General features: G+C 41.2%; 1 pseudogene across 1 annotated transcript; it reads left to right on the top strand.

The window, feature by feature from the left end:
* Window positions 1-1,140: 1,140 nt before the first annotated feature.
* On the top strand, window positions 1,141-3,813 carry LOC145532627 (peptidyl-prolyl cis-trans isomerase A pseudogene; annotated as a pseudogene). Its single transcript, XR_014073440.1, has one exon. The product of XR_014073440.1 is annotated as a peptidyl-prolyl cis-trans isomerase A pseudogene (transcript).
* The last annotated feature ends 17,959 nt before the right edge of the window (window positions 3,814-21,772 follow it).

Here is a 21,772-nt window from a genome sequence, read left to right as displayed (position 1 = left end):
AGATTAAGAAGATTGCTATCATATCAAGCATCTTCTCCAATCACACTGGTATGAACTAGAAATCAACCACAAGAAGAAAGCTGAAAAAATTACAAATATGTGGAGATTGAACAACGTGCAATTGAACAACTATTGAGTCAATGAAAAAAATCAAAGGCGAAATAAAAAATTACTCAAAGACAAATGAAAATGCAACACAAGATCTATGGGATGCAAGAAAAACAGTACTAAGAGGGAAATTTATTGAGCAGGCCTACCTCAATAAACAAGAAAAATCTCAAATAAACAATCTAACCTTATAACTAAAGAAACCAGGGAAAGAAGAACAAATGAAGTCAGAAGTCAGTAGAAGGAAGAAAATAATAAAGATCAGAGAAGAAATAAAATAGAGCCAATAGAAAAGATCAATGAAACTAGTATCTGTTCTTTTTAAAAAAAGATAAACAAAATTGATGAACTTTTAACTAGCTTCAGTAAGAAAAAGTAAAAAGTCTATGACAAGTAATGTTAGAAAGCAAAGAGGATAAATAACAATAAATAGCACAAAAATATGAAGGATTAAGACAGCTTTATGAACAGCTATATGCCAAACAAATCACACAACCTAGAAGAAATGGACAAATTCTTAGAATCATACAACCATCCAATACTGGATCATGAAGAAATAGAAAATCTGACTAGACCGACACTAGTGTAGAGATTGGAATAGTAAACAAAACGCTCCTCCCAAACAAAACTCTAGGACTAGAAAGCTTCACGGGTGAAGGATACCAAATATTCAAAGATTTAATGCCTTCTCAAACTCCTCCAGAAAACTTGACTGATTTTATAAGGCCAACATCACCCTAGTACCAAAACCAGATGAGGACAACACAAAAAAAGAAAATTACAGGCCAATATTTCTGATGAACACAGATACAAAAATCCTCAACAAGATATTAGCAAACCAAATCACATATCATATTCAAGTGGGATTTATCACAGAGATGCAAGGATACTCCAACATCTGCAAAATCAATATGCTACAGCACATATACAAAATGAAGGATAAAAACCATATGATCATCTCGATAGATGCAGAAAAAGCATTTGACAAGCTTCAACATCAGTTTATGATTTAAAAACTCTCAATAAAGTGGGTATAGAAGGAATGTACATCAACATAATAAAGGCTACATATGACAAACCCACAGCTAACATCATATTTAGTGGTGAAAAACTGAATGCTATCCCTCTAAAATCAGGAACAAGAAAAGAATGTTCACTCTTGCCATTCTTATTCAACGTATGTCGGAATTTCTACCCAGAGCAATTAGTCAAAAACGGAGGGGAGGGGGGCATCAAAATTGGAAAAGAAGAAGTAAAACTGTCACTGTTTGAGGATTACATGATTTTATGTATAGAAAACCCTAAAGACTCCATTGAAAGTCTATTAGAAAAAATAAGCAAATACAGTATAGTCACAGGGTAAAAAATCAACAAATAAAAATATATTGCATTTCTATACATTAACAGTGAGCTACCAGAAGGAGAAATTAATACTTTCATTTACAAAAAAGGAAAAAATACCTAGGAGTAAATTTAACCAAGGAGTTAAAAGACTTGTATACTGAAAACTATAAGGCATTGTTAAAAGACATTAAAGAAGATACAAATAAATGGAAAGATACCTGTGCTCTTGGATTAGAAGAATTAACATTGCCTTAGGTGATATGGACATTTTTATAATCTACAGATTCAATGCATTCACCATCAATATCTCAAGGACATTTTTTACAGAAATAGAGCAAAAAATTCTAAAATGTATGTGGAACCACAAAAGACCCCAAACAAACAAAGTCATCCTGAGAAAAAAGGACAAATCACTCCCTGATTTCAATCTATATTGCAAAAGCACAGTAACCAAAACAGCATGGTATTGGCAGAAAAACAGATACATAGATCAATGGAATAGAATTGAAAACCCAGAAATAAACCCATGCATATATGGGCACGAATATTTAACAAGAGAGCAAAGAACATACAATGGAGAAAGGATAGTCTCTTCACTAAATGGTTTTGGGAAAACTGGTCAGTCACATGCAAAAAATTAAAACTACACCACTATCTGACACCATACACAAAGATCAGCTTACAATTGATTAAAGACTTGAATGGAAGACCTGAAACCATAAAATTCTAGAAGAAAACATAAGCAATACATTCTTTGATAACGGTTTTAAGAATATCTTTTTAGATATGTCTCCTCAGGCAAGGGAATCAAGAGCAAAAATAAACAAATGAGACTATATGAAATTAAAAAGCTTTGCAAAACAAAGGAAACCGTCAATAAAACAAAAAAAAAACCACCTGTAGAATGAGAGGAGATATCTACAAATGATATATTGGGTTGTCCAAAAAGTCCATTTGGCTATTTTACAGAAGAGCCAAATGAATTTTTTCGCCAACCCAATATCATATGAAAGTGAAAGCGTTATTGGTCAGTCGTGTTCAACTTTTTGCAAACCCATGGACTGTAGCCTCCAGGCTCCTCTGTCCATGGGATTCTCCAGGCAAGAATACTGGAGTGGGTAGCCATTCCCTTCTCCAGGGGATCTTTCCGGACCCAGGGATCAAAGCCTGGTCTTCTGCATTGAAGGCAGATTCTTTACTGTCTGAGCCACCAGGGAAGCCCAATATTATCTGATCAGGGGTTAACATTCAAAATATATAAAGAACTTATACAAATCAATGAGAAAAAATAAACAACTTGATTAAAAAATGGGCAGAGAAGCTGAACAGACATTTTTCCCAGAGATGATATATAGATGGCCAACAGGTACATGAATGGTGTTCAATATCACTAGTTATTAGGGAAATGCAAGTCAAAATCCCAGTGAGATATCACCTCATGCCTGTTAAAATGGATATTCTCAAAAAGGCAAGAAATCAGTATTGGTAAGGAGGTGGAGAAAAGGGAATCTGCATGCAGTGTCGGTGGGAATGTAAATTGGTGCAGCCACTATGGAAAACAGTATGGAGATTCCTCAAAAATATTAAGAATAGAACCACCACTTGCAGACGCCACCAGCCCGGAGCCTTCCGTTCTCTCTAGCCATGGTTAACCCCACCGTGTTCTTCGACATCGCTGTCGATGGTGAGCCCTTGGGCCGCGTCTCTTTCGAGCTGTTTGCAGACAAAGTTCTAACGACAGCAGAAAACTTTCGTGCTCTGAGCACTGGGGAGAAAGGATTTGGTTATAAAGGTTCCTGCTTTCACAGAATAATCCCGGGATTTATGTGCCAGGGCAGTGACTTCACACTCCATAATGGTACTGGTGGCAAGTCCATCTATGGCGAGAAATTTGATGATGAGAATTTCATCCTGAAGCATACAGGTCCTGGCATCTTGTCCATGGCAAATGCTGGCCCCAACACAAATGGTTCTCAGTTTTTCATCTGCACTGCCAAGACTGAGTGGTTGGGTGGCAAGCATGTGGTCTTTGGCAAGGTGAAAGAGGGCATGAATATTGTGGAAGCCACGGAGCGCTTTGGGTCCGGGAATGGCAAGACCAGCAAGAAGATCACCATTGCTGACTGTGGACAAATCTAATAAATTTGACTTGTGTTTTACTTAATCACCAGACCATTCCTTCGGTAGCCCAGGAGAGCACCCCTTCACCCCCATCTGCTCAAAATATCCTATAATCTTTGTGCTCTCGCTACAGTTCTTTGGGTTCCATATTTTCCTTATCCCCCTCCAAGTTTAGCTGGATCGCAAAGTTAAATTTATGATTATGAAATAAAAACTAAACAATTATCTGTAAAAAAAAAATAGAACCACCATATGATCCAGCTGTACCACATATTCGTATCCACCAAGGAATACATAAACACTAATTTGTAAAGACACATGGACTTCTATGTTCATGGCGGCATTATTTACTATAGCCAAGATATGATAAAAAATCTAGATGTTCATCAATAGATAAAGAAGATATGACATATATTATGTGTGTGTACACGCACATACACAGACACACTAGAATCTTGTATTTTGAAAGTCAGACACATTCACATAACTTACTACAATCTTTTTTTATAATTGTTTTACTTTATTATTAATTATTGTTAATCTCCTATAGTACCTAATTTATAAATTAAACTTCATCATAGTGCATATGGGGTTGGTATTATTCCAGGTCTCAGGTATCCACTGGGGGTCTTGAGATGTATCCCCCTCAGGTAAGGGGTGACTGAAAGTGAAAGTGTTAGTTGTGTCTGACTCTTTGTAACCCCATGGACTGTAGCCGGCCAGGCTCCTCTGTGCATGGGAGTTTCCAGGCAAGAATACTGGAGTGGGTTGCTATTCACTTCTCCAGGGGATCTTCCCGACCTAGGGATTGAACCCAGGTCTCCTGCATTGCAGGCAGATTCTTTACCATCTGAGCCACCAGGGAAGCCCTACTGCATATATAAAAACACATCATTGCATCACATCTCATTGTCAAGGGATAGATACAGACTTTATAATGTTCAGGTCAATCTTACTCACTCCCAGAACACACTAAGAAATGAGAAGTGCCTGGTACCTGCTGCTGCTGCTAAGTTACTGCTGTCTGGTTATTATTGGATGGCCCATCCAGTGTTGGACCTGATTCCATGATAGGCAAGTAGCCTTGATAATAGCAATCATATCAAGGCAGAAATAAAGACTACAAAGTAGGTCTTCAGTTGAGAGTTCGGTCCAAAGATGAGAACTCCAACTTTTTTTAAATGATGAAACCAGGGCTTAGGCAGGTTAAGGAACCTTCTGGAGGCTTCATGCTACTAAGTGATAGAAGCAGGTCTGTTTGATCCATACTTTAGCTTTTGTGATATTAAACATGAGGTTAATGTTACTACATGCAAACTCTTCCGGACACACCAGAAATTTATAATTCCTTAAAAAATTTATGCTTCTGATATGCAGTGCAGAGAAAATTAACATTCCTGAAGCTGATGGTGGGGTAATTTTCCTGATGAAAGTGAAAGAGGAGAGTGAAAAAGCTGGCTTAAAACTCAACATTCAAGAAACTAAAATCATGGCATCCTGTCCCATCACTTCATGGCAAATAGATGGGGAAAAAAATGGAAACAGCAACAGACTATTTTCTTGGGCTCCAAAATCACTGCAGACAGTGACTGCTGCCATGAAATTAAAAGATGTTTGTTCTTTGGAAGACAAGCTATGACAAACCTAGACAGTATATTAAAAAGCAGAGACTTGATTTTCCTGACAAAGTTCCACATAGTCAAAGCTATTCAGTAGTTATGTACAGATGTGAGAGCTGGACCATAAAGAAGGTTGAGAACCGAAGAATTGATGCTTTTGAACTGTGGTGTTGGAGAAGACTCGTGAGAGTCCTTTGGACAGCAAGGAGATAAGTCAATCCTAAAGGAAATCAACCCTGAATATTGATTAGAAGGACTGATGCTGAAACTCCAATACCTGGCCACCTGATGCGAAGAGCCGACTCGTTGGAAAAGACCCTGATGCTGGGAAAGATTGGAGGAGGAGAAGGGGACGACAGAGGATGAGATGGTTGGATGGCATCACTGACTCAGTGGACATGAGTTTGAGCAAACTCCAGGAGATGGTGAAGGACAGGGAAGCCTGGCGTGCTGCAGTCTATGGGGTCAAAAAGAGTTAGATTGACTTAGTAACTGAATAGGAGAAGGCAATGGCACCCCACTCCAGTGCTCTTGCCTGGAAAATCCCATGGACGGAGGAGCCTGGTGGGCTGCAGTCCATGGGGTCGCTAAGAGTTGGACATGACTGAGCAATTTCTCCAGGAGATGGTGAAGGACAGGGAAGCCTGGCGTGCTGCAGTCTATGGGGTCAAAAAGAGTTAGATTGACTTAGTAACTGAATAGGAGAAGGCAATGGCACCCCACTCCAGTGCTCTTGCCTGGAAAATCCCATGGACGGAGGAGCCTGGTGGGCTGCAGTCCATGGGGTCGCTAAGAGTTGGACATGACTGAGCAATTTCACTTTCATTTTTCACTTTCATGCATTGGAGAAGGAAATGGCAACCCACTCCAGTGTTCTTGCCTGAAGAATCCCAGGGACAGCAGAGCCTGGTGGGCTGCCATCTATGGAGTTGCAGAGTCGGACACGACTGAAGCGACTGAGCAGCAGCAGCAGTGTTCCTGGCAGCATAGCTGCTCCCTGTCCCTTTTCCCATGGGAGACCCATTTCATGTGAAATATAAAAATGTCTTCACAGACTTCATGAATATCAAAGTATTAGACCTATTAAACTAAAACAAAATCCAAAACGGGCACCACTGAAGCTCAGATCATTTCAGGCATATTTTTAAGGGCAAAATAACAGCTTGAAAACAAAATGATGGAGATTGGGCCCGAGACCTTGGGAAACAGCAAGTATAATCACTGACTTGTTCTACAGGGATGAAGTCGAGATGAACAATTTGAAAATTGCATGAGATTTAGAAATATCTGGCGTCCTTTCCTTCCCTCTCACTGGGAGCGTGTTTCATGAAAATTCAGCCTCATCTGACTTGAGGTGTCATGCACTTTTCCATGTGTGCCTGAGTTTTTCTTTTCAGGGTGGTTTGAGGGGCTGCTTGTGAAATATATTTATGGATCATTTCATGTGAAAAGGTTACGGCTGTTTGCATTGAGTTCTAGGAGTAACCTGCATCCGGAGACAATTAGGGTGACAGAGGTCAAAGGGCAGGGAGCGTCCTTGCAAAGAAAAAACAAAACATCGAGGTCTTTTTTCCTCTTTAGTGCCTGTCTGGGTGGGACATTCTGCTGACCTCAGGTGTCCAGGCTCACAGAAGTGCTCTCTGACTGGGAAGACCGTTCCCTCAGGACATCACTTTCTTTTAAATTTTATTTATTTTTTTATTACTTTTTTTGACGTGGACCATTTTTAAAGTCTTTACTGAATTTGTTACAATATTATTTCGTTTTATGTTCTGCTTTTTTGGCCATGAGGCATGTGGGATCTTAGCTCTCTGACCAGGGGTCGAACCCGCGCCGCCTGCATTGGTTGGTGACGCCTTAATCACTGGACCCCCAGGGAAGTACCACATTCCTTCTTTAGGGTCCCTTCTTATCTTTTGCTCAAGTAAGCCTGTGATCTCTGTACCTTATATGATCCTCGGTTTCCAGTCCCTGTCCCATCACAGGACTTCTGGGAGGTTGGGGTTAGAATGAAGACTGGTCATGAAAAAGTGTGTTCGGCTTAAAGGTGGTTTTGCAGGTGGCCTGAGGACCAAGCGGGGGCGGGGGGCTTCTCCAGGGACACTTAGTGTTTACCAGCCCAGTGGATTCCTCAGGGACTGGGGATGGAAGGTGCATCTCAGCACTGTGTCATTGCCACACGTTTTGTAATTCCCTGTGAGCTGTGTGGGGACAAGTTCTTCTTGTCGTTTTTAGTCCCTAAGTCGTTTCTGACTCTTTTGCGACTCCATGGACTGTAGCCCGCTAGGCTCCTCTGTCCAAGGGATTCTCCAGGTAAGAATACTGGAGTGGGTTGCCATTTCCTTCTCCAGGGGATCTTCCCAACCCAGGAATCGAATCCCCGACTCCTGCCACATCTCTTGCATGGCAGGCGGGTTCTTTACTGCTGAGCCACTGGGAAAGGTCCAAGGACAAGTTGCGCAGAGGTTAAAGGGCTCATAAATTGTTAGCAACACGTACCAAGTTCAAAATGACTTGCATGTAACAGTTTCGCATGAAAGGTAGTGTGGCGATTCTAACCCCCATCCACAAGAGGGGGCAACTGAGAGTCCCTCATGGGAAGCAAGAGGTTGCCAAGGCTGGCGGTTGGCAGTGCTGGAACCTGCCTTTTGACCCCAGGATCCCTTTTACCCCTTAGTCCCACCTCCCTCCTGGGGAAGCAGCAGGAAGGAGGGGGCTGAGGTTCTGGGGCCCTGACCCCAGTTGCTCCTCTCCTTGTGGGGGAGTCGACTCTCATGGGGACAGGCATTCACCACTAGTCCAGTTGGGCCCAGGGTTTGATGGGACAGTGAAAGTCTGAGCCAGGCTTTCTCAAGAAAATCCCCAAAGTTTTTGTCACTCATAGACGCACATTTCAGTGAACCTGAAATTTTTACAACAGCTCCCTTCGGGCAGTTTATTTTTCTTGGAAGCTGTTCAGGTTTGGGAAGCTTGGACTTAGTTAAGAGCAATGTGGTAACCAAGGCTCTGGCAGGAGAACGTTCCAAAATTCCCCAGCCACCTCTCCCTCCATGAGGCAAGCCAGGGCAGCCCCTGGTGACCCATGACCAACTTCAGGCTCTGTGCCCCAGACCCTGTTTTGTTCTGGTTACACAGCTCCTGAGAGATACTAGGGAGGATCAGGGCAAGGATGATTCTAGAAACCCCAGCCTCTGCTCCAGAACACTTCCAACTCACTTTCTCATGTAAACGCTCTATTGAGGCAATCTGTAAATAAGATATAAGGGCTTCCCTGGTAGCTCAGACAGTAAAGAATCCACCTGCAATGCAGGAGACAAGGGTTCAATCGCTGGGTCAGGAAGATCCACTGGAGAAGGGAATGGCTACTCACTTTAGTATTCTTGCCTGGAGAATCCCATAGACAGAATCCCTGTGGACTACAGTCCACAGGATCACAAAGAGTTGGACACAACTGAACACTTTCACTTTCAAAGACAGTCCGTCTCTATTATTTGCCTGGAAGTAAAATTAGAAGGCTTTCTAATATTTTTCTTCTCTGCCTCCATAGTCTAGTGGAAATTCTATTTAACATCCACCATGATTTATTATTTTGTAGCAAAATAAAACTAGGTAGCTCTTTTACTTGATGTGGATGCCAAAGGAATTCACATTTACAGCATCCATAATTGTTTACCTCCAAATAAATCTTTTGAATGGAACAACCCACAAAATACTTCCTACAGAGAGAAAGCAGTAGGCACATCTGATTTCTTAGTGTGTCCTGGGGGTTGGATTGACTTGAGCATTACAAAGTAAAACCTGTATCTGTCTTACAACAATGTGAGACAATGATGTATTTTTAGATAAACAGCAGTCACCCCCTAGGCTTCCTAAGTGGCTCAGTGGTAAAGTATCTGCCTGCCAATGCAGGAGACACAGGTTGGAACCCTGGGTCAGGAAGATCCTCTGGAGAAGCAAATGGCAACCCACTCCAGTATTCTTGCCTGGAGGATCACATGGACAGAGGAGCCTGGCAAGCTACAATCCACGGGGTCACAAAAAGTCAGACATGACTGAGCAGCTGAGCACGCATGCATGCACCCCTTACCTGAGGGGGATACATAACCGAAGCCTCAACTAGTACCAAACCCCATACATAAGAGGTTGACAATAAACAATAGGGACTTCCTTGGCGGTTCAGTGGTTGACTGCGCTTCCAATGCAGGGGGCTACAGGTTTGATCCCTGGTTGGGGAACTAAGATCCCACATGCTGCATCCAAAAAATTAGAAACAAAAACAAAAAAAAACAGAGAAAGTGTGGGAAACTGTCAGGGCCAAGAAGCACCTAAGGAGTCATGACAAATAAATGTAATGTTGTATCCTAGAGGGGATCCTGGAAAAGATTAAGGACATTAGGCGAAAACTGAGGAAATCCGAATAAAATCTGGATTAAAAAAAGGAACAAAGTAGGACAATTATAAAAAATATCCTGTAACAGAAGTTATGTGAATGTGTTCTGTCATTGGAAACATTTGATTGCATGGATTTGACGCCTTTTCTGTCTTAACCAAGCACTCATGTCCTATGGCCATGACTTTTGCAGTTTGAGATGGGATAGGAAATCTAGCACAAATTTCTTTTTTCCTTTCCCACAATGTCACAGACTGATGTATTCTTACCGTAAATCTGATATGATTTTAGATTTGATATATTCTTCTTTTGATATTGATATCAAAATCTCACCCTATGATATTCTTTCTTTTCCTTATCAAGTTGAGAACTTTCACATTTTCACATAAAGGAAACACTGTGTGGCTTCTCTTTGGCACAGATTGCCATCCCCACTCCTCCTGCACTCTGGAGTCATTATTAAGTCAAGTAAGGGTCACTTGAACACAACTGACAACAGAGTTGGCTACTAAGTAACTAACGGGTGGATATGCTGGACAGAGGCATGATTCATGTTCTGGGTGGGACGGAGCTGATGTGAGATTTCACCACATGACTCAAAACAACAAGCAGTTTATAACTTATGAGTTGTTCAGTTCCAGAATTTTCCATTTAATAGTTTTGAACTGCAGTTGACTGCAGGTACCTGAAATGGCAGAATGCGAAACCAGGGATAAAAGGCAACTATTGTTAATTTACATGCAGAGCACATCATGAGAAACGCTGGGCTGGAGGAAGCACAAGTGGGAATCAAGATTGCCGGGAGAAATATCAATAACCTCAGATATGCAGATGATACCACCCTTATGGCAGAAATCAAAGAACTAAGGAGCCTCTTGATGAAAGTGAAAGAGGAGAGTGACAAAGTTGGCTTAAAGCTCAACATTCAGAAAACTAAGATCATGGGATCTGGTCCCATCACTTCATGGCAAATAGATGGGCAAACAGTGGAAACAGTGGCTGACTTTACTTTTCTGGGCTCCAAAATCACTGCAGATGGTGATTGCAGCCACGAAATTAAAAGATGCTTACTCCTTGGAAGGAAAATGATGACCAACCTAGACAGCATATTGAAAAGCAGAGACATTACTTTGTCAACAAAGGTCCGTTTAGTCAAGGCTATCGTTTTTCCAGTGGTCATGTATGGATGTGAGAGTTGGACTATAAAGAAAGCTGAGTGCCAAAGAATTGATGCTTTTGAACTGTGGTGTTGGAGAAGACTCTTGAGAGTCCTTTGGACTGCAAGGAGATCCAAGCAGTCTATCCTAAAGGAGATCAGTCCTGGATGTTCATTGGTAGGACTGATGTTGAAGCTGAAACTCCAATACTTTGGCCACCTGATGGAAGAGCTGACTCATTGGAAAAGACCCTGATGCTGGGAAAGATTGAGGGCAGGAGAAGAAGGGGAGGACAGAGGATGAGACGGTTGGATGGCATCACCGACTCAATGGACATGGGTTTGGGTGGACTCAGGGAGTTGGTGATGGATAGGGAGGCCTGGCGTGCTGCGGTTCATGGGGTCGCAAAGAGTCGGACACAACTGAGCAACTGAACTGAACTGAACTGATTGTTATCTCCCTTATTGCCTGTGCACTCCTTGAGGGCAAAGAGTGTGTCCCAGTTGCCACTGTGGCCTCAGCATATGGTCTTATTTTAAATCAAGGAAGCAAAAGTTCTGTCTTTGTTATTTGAAAAGTTTGTTCTAAAAGACTCAGGAAGACTAATCTTAGAAAGGAAAGAAGGTTTTTGAAAACACACATCCAGATGTTGAAATCACTGAAAGGCACCATAACATTTCCTTGCCAATCCAAACAAGTTATCTGCGGATGCCCGGGCTTCTGGGTAGAGTCTAGGTAACAGTCTCAGGAGCCATGCTCATCCTTCTGCTCCAGAGCAGGCGGGTAGTATAGAGCTCATTGCCAGTTGATGAGGTAGATATTCTGAGCCTCCTTTCATAAACACAGACACTGAAACAGTGAGATTAGGCTCACACGTTCTCAGCAGACTCTCCACTTGCGAGTCACAAACCAACTGAGGCTTAATTTTGTAAAGGAAAAAAGGTAGGGGAGGGGCAAGGAGGGTTATTTATATTAATGCATATATATGGACTCTAGAAAAATAGTACAGATGATCTTATTTGCAGAGCAGATACAGAGACATAGACATAGAGAACAAATATATGGACACCAAGGGGGGAAGGAGGTGGGTAGGAGGAACTGGGAGGTTGGAGTTGCCATATATACTACTGATACTATATATAAAACAGGTAACTAGTGAGACCCTAGTGTACAGCACAGGGAACTCGACTCAGCGCTCTGTGGTGACCTAAATGGGAAGGAAGTTCAAAAGGGAGGGAATATATGTATTCATATGACTGATTCATTTTGTTGCACAGCACAAAGTAACACAACAGTGTAAAGGAACAATAAGAATTTAAAAAATAAAAAAGATTTGGGGAAAACAAAGAATCCCGGGATATTTTGCACAACCCAAAGGCATACTTGCCACTAGACCCAGGAAGGTATTGAGTTCAAATCAGTAAAGCGCTTGGAACCCAGGAAACACACCCGTGATTCTCTTGTGCAGAATAATTTCTTTTCCTTGACATCCTCATCCGTGTAGAGAATAATGGCTGCTCCACAGCTCAAGTCATGTATTAGAGGAAAGCGCTATAGTGTGTGTGTGTGTATATATGTGTGTGTGTGTATATATATATATATATATATATATATATATATAAAGTAGTCATATATTATTTGTGCTCGCAAAACCTGATTGCTCCTCTGTCTCAATTCTAAACTCCTTACAAAAACAATTGCGTCTTCTTAGAAGGGCCTGGAGCCAGGTACACAAATATGGTTGCACGAGTCTTTCCACGTGAGAAACATTGAAAATCAGATTCTAGGCAAACAATGCCAAGTTTACACAACTAGTAAAACCTAAATTTCTGTTTATCCCACTTTTTCAAACAGACTCTGGGCTTTTTCTACCCCTATGATGCTTTGAAAAATGCTGTTTGATACTTTTTCTCGTCCTTTTTAGCCCCCCAAGAAGGTCATCAGTTTAAAATCCATATGACCTCAATAGATGCAGAAAAAGCATCTGACAAAATTCTACGCACCTGTTCAAGGCAACTCTCAAAGTTGGTATACAGAGAACATCTCAACATAATAAGGGCCACTTATGACAAACTTAGAGCTAACATCATACTCAATGGTGAAAAGCTGAAAAATCTTCCTCTAAAATCAGGAATAAGACAACGATGCCAACTCTTGCCAATTCTATTTAACATACTATTGCAAGACCTGGCCACAGTAATCAGACACAAAAAAGAAATGAAAGGCATCCAAATTGGAACGGGAGAAGTAAAAACTATCTGTAGATGACATTATATACAGAAAACTCTAAAGTTTCCACCAAAAAAACTAGTAGAGTTCATCAATGCATCCAGTAAAGTTGCAGGATACAAAATTAATATAATGAGATCTATTGCATTTCTATTCACTAATAATGAATTATGAGAAGGAGAAAGCAAGAAGATAACTCCATTTTACATCTGATCAAAAAGAATAAATATCCAGGAATAAATCTAACGAAGGAAGCTCCAATACTCTGGCCACTTGATGTGAAGAGCCGACTTGCTGGAAAAGACCCTGATGCTGGGAAAGACTGAAGGCAAAAAAAGGGAGAGGTTTGACAGAAAACAACAAAATTCTGTAAAACAATTACCCTTCAATAAAAAATAAATTAATTAAAAAAAAAAAGGAGACGGGGTGGCAGAGGAAGAGATGGTTAGATGGCATCACCATCTCAATGGACGTGAATTTGAGCAAACTCTGGGAGACAGTGGAGGACAGAGGAGTCTGGCGTGCTGCAGTCCATGGGGTCACAAAGAGTTGGACATGACTTCGCAACTGAACAACAACAAAAGATATGAAAATTTTGTACTCAAAAAAGTACAAGACATTGATGAAAGAAATTGATGATATAGATGGAAAGACACACTGTCTGCAGATTGAAGGATTCAAATGTTAAAATGACCATACTGCCCGAGGCAATCTACAGGCTCAATGCAATCTCTATCAAAATATCAATGGCATTTTTCACAGAACTAGGACAAATAATTCTAAAATTTGTATGGAATCAAAAGTCCTCATATAGCCAGAGAAATCTTGATAAAGAACAGAGCTAGAAAAATATGCTTCCTGACTTGATGATAAATCTACAGTCATCACAACAGTATGGTCCTGGCACAAAAACAGACACACAGATTAATGGAACAAAATACAGAGTCCAGAAGTAAACACATTTATGGTCAATTAATCTGTGGCCAAGGAAGCAAGAATATACAAATGGGAAAAGACAGTCTCTTCAATAAGTGGTGCTGAGAAATCTAGAGAGCTATATGTTAAAGAATGAAATTAGAATATTTCCTCACAACATACATAAAAAATAAGCTCAAAATGGATTAAGGACCATCAAACTCATAAAAGAGAACATAGGCACAACACTCTTTGACATAACTTGTAGCAATATTTTGGGGGGATGTATCCTAAGGCAAAGGAAACAACAGCAAAAATAAACAAAAGGGACCTAATTAAACTTGAAAGCTTTTGCACAGCAAAGGAAACCATTAACAAAAAAGACAATCTACTGAATGGGAAAAAAATATTTGCAAATATGTGTGAGTGATAAGGGGTTAACATCCAAGATATATAAACAGCTCCCACAACTCAATATCAAACAGACAACCTGATTTAAAAAATAGGCAGAAGACCTGAATAGTCATTTCTCCAAAGACATCATACAGGTGGCCAACAGGCAAATGAAAAGATGCTCAACATCACTAATTATTAGTGAAAATAACTAAAATGAGGTATCACTTCATATCAGTTAGAATGGCCCATCATGAAAAAGTCTACAAATGCTGGAGAGGGTGTGGAGAAAAGGGACTCCTCCTACACTGTGGGTGGGAAAGTACATTGGTGCAGCCACTATGGCGAAACAGCATACCCTCCAAGCTTCACGTAGCTTAGACAGTATGTCACAGGACTCTCAATCGCCCCCTGTAGGTAACACCTCTGATGTATGGGTCACCGTAACAGTTGCTTAAGTTGTTTTTTAAAAACTAATTCTTGCCCAACTCAAACTGGTTGAGACCACTGACCATTCAACTGGGCCTGTGTGAATGTCCAATGGATGACCTTTTGATGTCAGGGGGCCAGAAACCCTACCCTCAGATCATGCTAAAGCTGACATTTTCTGAAATGCTTTCTATGAAGCCTGATACTCAGTTGCAACCTGCACAGAACAACAAGTACCTCACCTTTTCTGATGGCTCAGATGGTAACGAATCCACCTGCAACGCAGGAGACCTGGGTTCTATCCCTGCGTTGGGAAGATCCCCTGGAGAAGGGAATGGCTACCCACCCCAGTATTCTGGCCTGGAGAATTCCATGGGCCCAGCAGCCTGGTGGGCTACAGTCCATGGGGTTGCAAAGAGTCGGACACAACTGAGTGCCTTTTCACTTTTCTGCTTCCAGTTGCCTCCCCTGCACCTCTGACAACTCTCTACTCTTTACCCAAAAATACCTCGAGGCCCCCCCACCCCATCCCCCACCTTCAGGGAGACAGATTTGGCACTTATTCTCCCATCTTCTCACTTGGCTGCCTCATGAGTAAACCCTTTCTTTATTACAAACATCGATGTCTCAGTGTTTGGCTTCGTGCACATTGGGCAAAAGGCCCTGGTTTGGTTACACTTTCCTCTATAAAAACAAGTCCCTGCAGTCTGTTCTCGCCCATGGTTTGCCGTGTTTTGTGTATCCTGATTGCAATCTCTGCAGTTCATGAATAAACTCATTTTGCTGGCACCATAACTGACTCTTTTGTTTTTTTAAAGGTCAGTATTACGTGGTGACCAGAAATTGAGTCCAAAGGAGACAAACCCCTGAGAAATTAACCAACCCTGGAACCATGGGAGGTACCCAGCTGGGCCCTTTCTGCCCTCTGCTTCTGTGAGTTGACTTCTTCCTCTTGGTAAGTCTCCTCTCAGATGTGAGCTCTGGTTTTACTTGGGATCTGTTTAAAGGTTTGCCCTTTTTGGTGTGTGCTCATTCATTTTCTGAACTTCTGGATTTGAGTAATGGCATCTTAATCTGTTAAATTTTCTCAGGAGGGTCTTCTTTCTGGGACCCCAGCAAGTTTTATGTTTAAAAAACTTGTACACATTTTTTGCTATCACTTATATGGACATGAGTTTGAGCCAACTCTGGGAGTTGGTGATGGACAGGGAAGCCTGGAATGTTGCAGTCCATGGGGTAGCAAAGAGTCGAACATGAGTGAGTGACTCAACTGATGTGTGGAATCTAAAAATCATACAAATGAATTTATTTACAAAACAGAAACAGACTTACAGACATAGAAAACTAGTCATTAACAAAGGGAAAAGGGGCTAGGGGAAGGACAAATTAGGAGCTTGGATTAACAGATACAGGCAGTTATAAAATAAACAACATGGACCTACTGTATAGCACAGGGAACTATATTCAATATCTTGTAATAACCTCTAATGAAAAAGATTTGGAAAATGATATATGTACACACATATGTGTATCTAAAAAATTGGATCACTTTGCTGTACACCCAAAAATTACATTGTAAGTCTGCTGCTGCTAAGTCACTTCAGTTGTGTCCGACTCTGTGCAACCCCATAGACGGCAGCCCACCAGGCTCCCCCGTCCCTGGGATTCTCCAGCCAAGAACACTGGAGTGAGTTGCCATTTCCTTCTCCAATGCATGAAAGTGAAAAGTGAAAGTGAAGTTGCTCAGTTATGTCCGACTCTTTGTGACCCCATGGACTGCAGCCTACCAGGCTCCTCTGTCCATAGGATTTTCCAGGCAAGAGTACTGGAGTGGGGTGCCATTGCCTTCTCCCATTGTAAGTCAACTACCCTTTAATAAAAAACCAAACCAAAAAAACAAAAAATCATATACACATTTTAAACTAATTGGACCAACTTAACCAAAAACAATTTAGAACTCCAATTGCCATTATGGGAACTTTTGATCTCCTCAGACTTGCTTCTCTTAGAACCAGATTAAAAGACTGAAGCTGTAAAATAAAACAAAACAAATGGGACACCATTTTCAACTGGTATCTTGAGGCTTCTAAGCATATTTGAGACTCTAAAATTGCCTCTTTACAAAATACTATTTCTAAATTAATCAATGTGAACCAACAATTGAAAGAAGACAAAAATAAAACCTTTGAAGCCCCTTTCTCCCCTTTCCCATCCTTTGTCTCCATTCCCACCTCCTTCCTACCCTCCTCTTCCTCATTCAAATTCTCTCACTGAACTTTGCTTTTTCTCTGAACCTGTCCCTACTTCTTCCTCACCTGAACCCATCAGAACCTGTCCCATTAGAGTCATACCCTCTGCAGACTCTCATGCTAAGCCCCTAACTTCCAATGTCCCCCAGAATGAGGCTCAACTACAAGCCACAAGGATTATCCTAGTAAAGATCTCTTATATTTGCTGAATTTAGTATAGCATGGACTTCCTTACCAAGGCCATAGACAAGGAGCCCAGAACCAAATCACCTCCAGACTGGACTGAGTCCCATGGTAACTATTGCCAGAAATCCCCCTGACCCTTACTGGACCAGCATCTTGACCCCAAAAATGCCCACCCCAGTACTCACTTTTTCGATAACATTGACAGCTTGTGGTTTACCGACAGATCTTATTTAAAAGGTGAACATGATAAATATTATGTCGGGTATGCTCTTTTTAAAAAAATTATTTATTTTTTGTTGTGCTGGGTCATCGCTGTGTGCAGGCTTTCTCTAACTGTGGCCAGTGGGGCACTACTCTGTATTTGCGGTGCACCGGTTTCTCATTGTGGTGGCGTCTCTTATTGCGAAGCACGGGCTCTAGGCACATGGGCTTCAGCAGTTGCAGATTGCAGGCTCTAGAGAACAGGCTCAGTAATTGTGGCCCATGGGCTTAGTTTTTGCATAGTATGTGGATTCTTCCTGGACCAGGGATTGAACCTGTGTCTCCTGCATTGAAAGCATGGGGTCCTACCCCTTGGGCCACCAGGGAAGTCTCTCCCTTGCCAATTTATTCCTATTTTATAAGTTGAATGTTTGGATTATTTTAAATTGCCTTATAATTTGGGTCCACTAGTATTCCACCAGCTTGGGTGGAATTGGGTCCACTGGCTTCCCAAGGGGCTCAGTGGTAAAGAATCTGCCTACAATGCAGGAGACTCAGGTTTGATCCCTGGGTCAGAAAGATCCTGGAGTAGGAAATGGCAACCCACTCCAGCATTGTTGCCTGGAAAATCCCATGGACACAGGAACCTGGTGGGCTATAGTCCATAGGGTTGCAAATAGTCAGGCATGACTGAGCACGCATGTGGTATGCTTAAAATTAGTATTATCTTATTCTTGAAAACTTTTTTAATTTCAAAAATAATTGTGCTGGCTGTAGTAGGCCTGTGAGTCATATGCATCCTTTGCACAGATTCCTCTATGTTCTTTCAAACACGTATCAATCTATACATACATATTTAAGGGTTTTCCTCGAAAGAGGAGTAGGACATGCCACCCCAAAATATGCCACTTGGGCACATCAATTATTCTGAATTAAAGTTACTTAAGAAACAGTCAGTGCAAGAAGGACATTTGACTTTTTTTGTCCCCCTGAAAGCAGGAAATAAATTTCCCATGTGACATGTGTCTCCCTGTACCAGGAGGGTGGAAGGCACTCTTACCACCGGAAACAGGGAATTCAGGGCCCCAAAGGCTGTATGAACAAACCTTGTTACTTCACTGATTTGCTATCCCAGGTTCAAACCTTTCTTATCAATGCTTCACAAATGTATTGTTTTCTTGTCTAAAAGGCACAAAAGCTGCCTGCATTGGTCACCTTCTTTGTGTCTCACATTTGTATGAGGTCCCACCTGTGTGAACTGTTTTTCTCCTTTTAATCTGTCTTGTGTCAATTTAATGATCCAACCAGCAAACGAACCCAGAAGAGAAGGAAGTCTTTCTCTCCTATACCCCCCAAAATGTGTAAGAATGGGAGCAGACTGTAACTCATTGCTCTATAACGCATTTCCCTTCGCCCACCCCCTCACCTCGCCTCCACCTTTTATTATCATGGATAACAGGTTAAGTACTTCTCATTTGTAAAAACTATGTTAATACTTCTTGATAAGGAGGTATCTCAATTTATTTAACTACATGCTATGGATGGTTAAGTCATTTTCAGGTTTTCTACTGCAGAAAACATCCTTACATGTATATCCTTTGAATTTAGATACTTATTTCTGGAGGATAGATACCTAAATCTAAGGCATACATATTTAAATTGTTTAAGATACATCAGGTTGCTTTCCTAAAAGACTAGCAATTTATACTTCCATTAGTAAATGTGTGAAAGTGTTAGTTCCACCTCATCCTTGCCACCATCAGAATTTTTTTTTACCTTTTTCTCAATATGATGGATAGAAAATTATTTTTCACATTTCTCTGAAAGAAGTTGACCATCTTATTTTGCATATTATTTCTAGTGCTTGGGGTTGAGCATAAGACCGTTTTATTGGTTTGTCCTGACTTGTCGACATGCCACCTGTCTTAAATACTGTATGTATTTTCTTGCAATTATATTTTCTCTATGCTTTCTTGAAGTCAGAAATTTCACTTTTTTACGTGGTTAAATCCTTTAGTATTTTCCTTTGTAATTTCTAGGTTTCCTTTATAAAAGTCTCTTTTACTCTTAGGTTAAATATTTTCCTATATTTTCTAACACTTTATTTTCTACATTTTCTCATGTGTTTATTTTTATACTTAGTTCTATAATTCAAGTAAAATTAATATTCTTTATCTTATGATGTAGTTTAGTTCTGTTAGCCAACTGTGCAGATGTCTTTAAGCAAATCAGCCCTTTATGCTTGTCATACTGAAACATCCATAATCTATAGTTTCTACTACTTTTGTGCTTCCAACGCCAGGGGTGTGGGTTTAATCCCTGATGGGGAGTTCGAGATCCCACATGCCACCCTGAAAAAACAAAACACAACAAAACAACAACAAATGCATAAACTTGTTACCTTACGGTTCAGCGTGTCAGAAGCCCAGTTCAGATCTCATTAGGCTAACTTCCCAGGGTCAGCTGTGTTCCGTCCTGCGAGCCCTAAGGGAGAATCCAATTCCTCACTCAGGTTGTTGGTAGAATTTAGTTCTTTTCGGGTCCCCGTTTCCTTGATGGCTGTCAGCTGGGGGTCCTTCCCAGCTTCTGGAAGCTTCCCGGATTACCTGGGTCATGGTCCCATTCCTCCATCGTGGACACCAGCAGCGGTGGGTGGAGTGCCTCTCAGGGTCCTAATCTCTCCTGCCCCTTCTCCCTTCCTTTCCTTGAACTGCTCATTCTGCTTCCCTTTTTCAAAAAAAACATTTGGCCACACCCTGCAACAGGTGGGGCCTTAGTTCCCACACCCTGCAACAGGTGGGGCCTTAGTTCCCACACCCTGCAACAGGTGGGGCCTTAGTTCCTTGATCAGGGATGGAGGGAAGTACTCCTTGTTCATTTTTAAGAGCTCAGGTGGTCACACTGGGATAATTGGTTACACTTGGATAATTCAGGGTAATTTCCCTATTTTAAGGTAACCTTAAGTCCATCTGCAAAATGTCTTTTGCATATTAAGAATATATATTCACAGATTCCAGAGATCAGGGCATGGGCATCTTTTGGTGTGGTGGGTGTATGAGTAGGGGCACATTTCTGCTTACTGGAGTTGCATTTCATATTTTCATCTATTTGGGGTCTAGGGTCCACACCTCTGGCCTCTCGAGTATTGATGGATATGTCTTATTCTATATTGCCAATTCTATGTTGGCTTGATCATAGTTACTTAAAAGTTTTATTATTTGGTGAGACAATTTCCTTTTGATTAATCTTTTTCAAAATTGTCTGGGCAATCCTTATCCAGACTTTCTTCTAGACTCTTATATGACAGCCACAGTGATTTTGGTCCAATGCAGGTTCGATCCCTGGGTTGTGAAGATCCCCTGGAGAAGGAAATGGCAACCCACTCCAGTATTCTTTCCTGGAGAATTCCATGGACAGAGGGACATGGCAGGCTACAGTACATGGGGTCCCAAAAGAGTCGGACACCACTTAGCGACTAAACAACAACGGTGATTTGGTAGTAATTTTGAAGTTGTTTCAACAGGTAGGTGGGAGCGCAAACATTCCATTAAAATTTTCTAAATATTTTAAGTCTTATACTAAACATTTAATAAAAATTCTTAGGCTATTGCTTTCAAACTCTGGGACTACTGTTGACAGTAAGGATTTTGTAGTTTGGGTACAAATGTTTTAATGAGAACTAAACAGCTTCCCTGGGTTGTTTGGGAGAATGAACTACTTTAAATAAATTTCTGACCTTTTTGACCCAAGAATATATAAAGCTGCCCCTGTGAGAAGCGGTTTTGCGGTGAATCAATACAAGTGACTTATTGCCCTTGTCACTGTGGACTCTGGATTGGGGAGCTCATATATACAAAAAGTTTGTCTTCTGTATCCATGTGCACTTAATATGAGGCTCATTCAGCTTTCCTGAATGAAGTCAGAATGGCTTCATTGTACCTGGTTCCCATTGCTCTGGAAGATGTCTGTCTCTCTTAGAGGGGCCCCCAAAGTAAGTTTCATGAAAATTTCAAGTTATACCCTCTGTATCTGGAGAAGATCCATCTCACTGCTTTTGCTTGACTGGTAACAGGGATGATCCTATTTACATAGTGGTATAGTTCTTTAATTGTTTTTACTCATAAGAAATATCCCAACTGCAGAGATGACAAGCCCTTTTAAAAGTAATATCCTATACTATGAAACCTTAATTATGTCAGCATGTTCAACCCAATTACTGAACTCCTGACAGTCACCATGTCGCCGAGAAAATTAAGCAGTTATCATTCAAGCTTTACACAATTCTCTCTTTATATAAATTTTACTGAGAAATACATTAAGGGAACCCAAAGTCGGTGCTCTGTTACAACCTGGAAGGATGCGTTGGGGAAGGAGGTGGGAGGCGGGTTCAGGAGGGAGGAGACACATGTATGCCTATGGTTGATTCATACT

This window comes from Giraffa tippelskirchi, chromosome 13, assembly GCF_054371585.1.
Source record: "Giraffa tippelskirchi isolate mGirTip1 chromosome 13, T2T-mGirTip1v1.2.pri, whole genome shotgun sequence".
Lineage (NCBI taxonomy): Eukaryota > Metazoa > Chordata > Mammalia > Artiodactyla > Giraffidae > Giraffa > Giraffa tippelskirchi.
The sequence above is the reverse complement of the archived record's forward strand: the minus strand, read 5'-3'. Positions and strand labels throughout refer to the sequence as shown.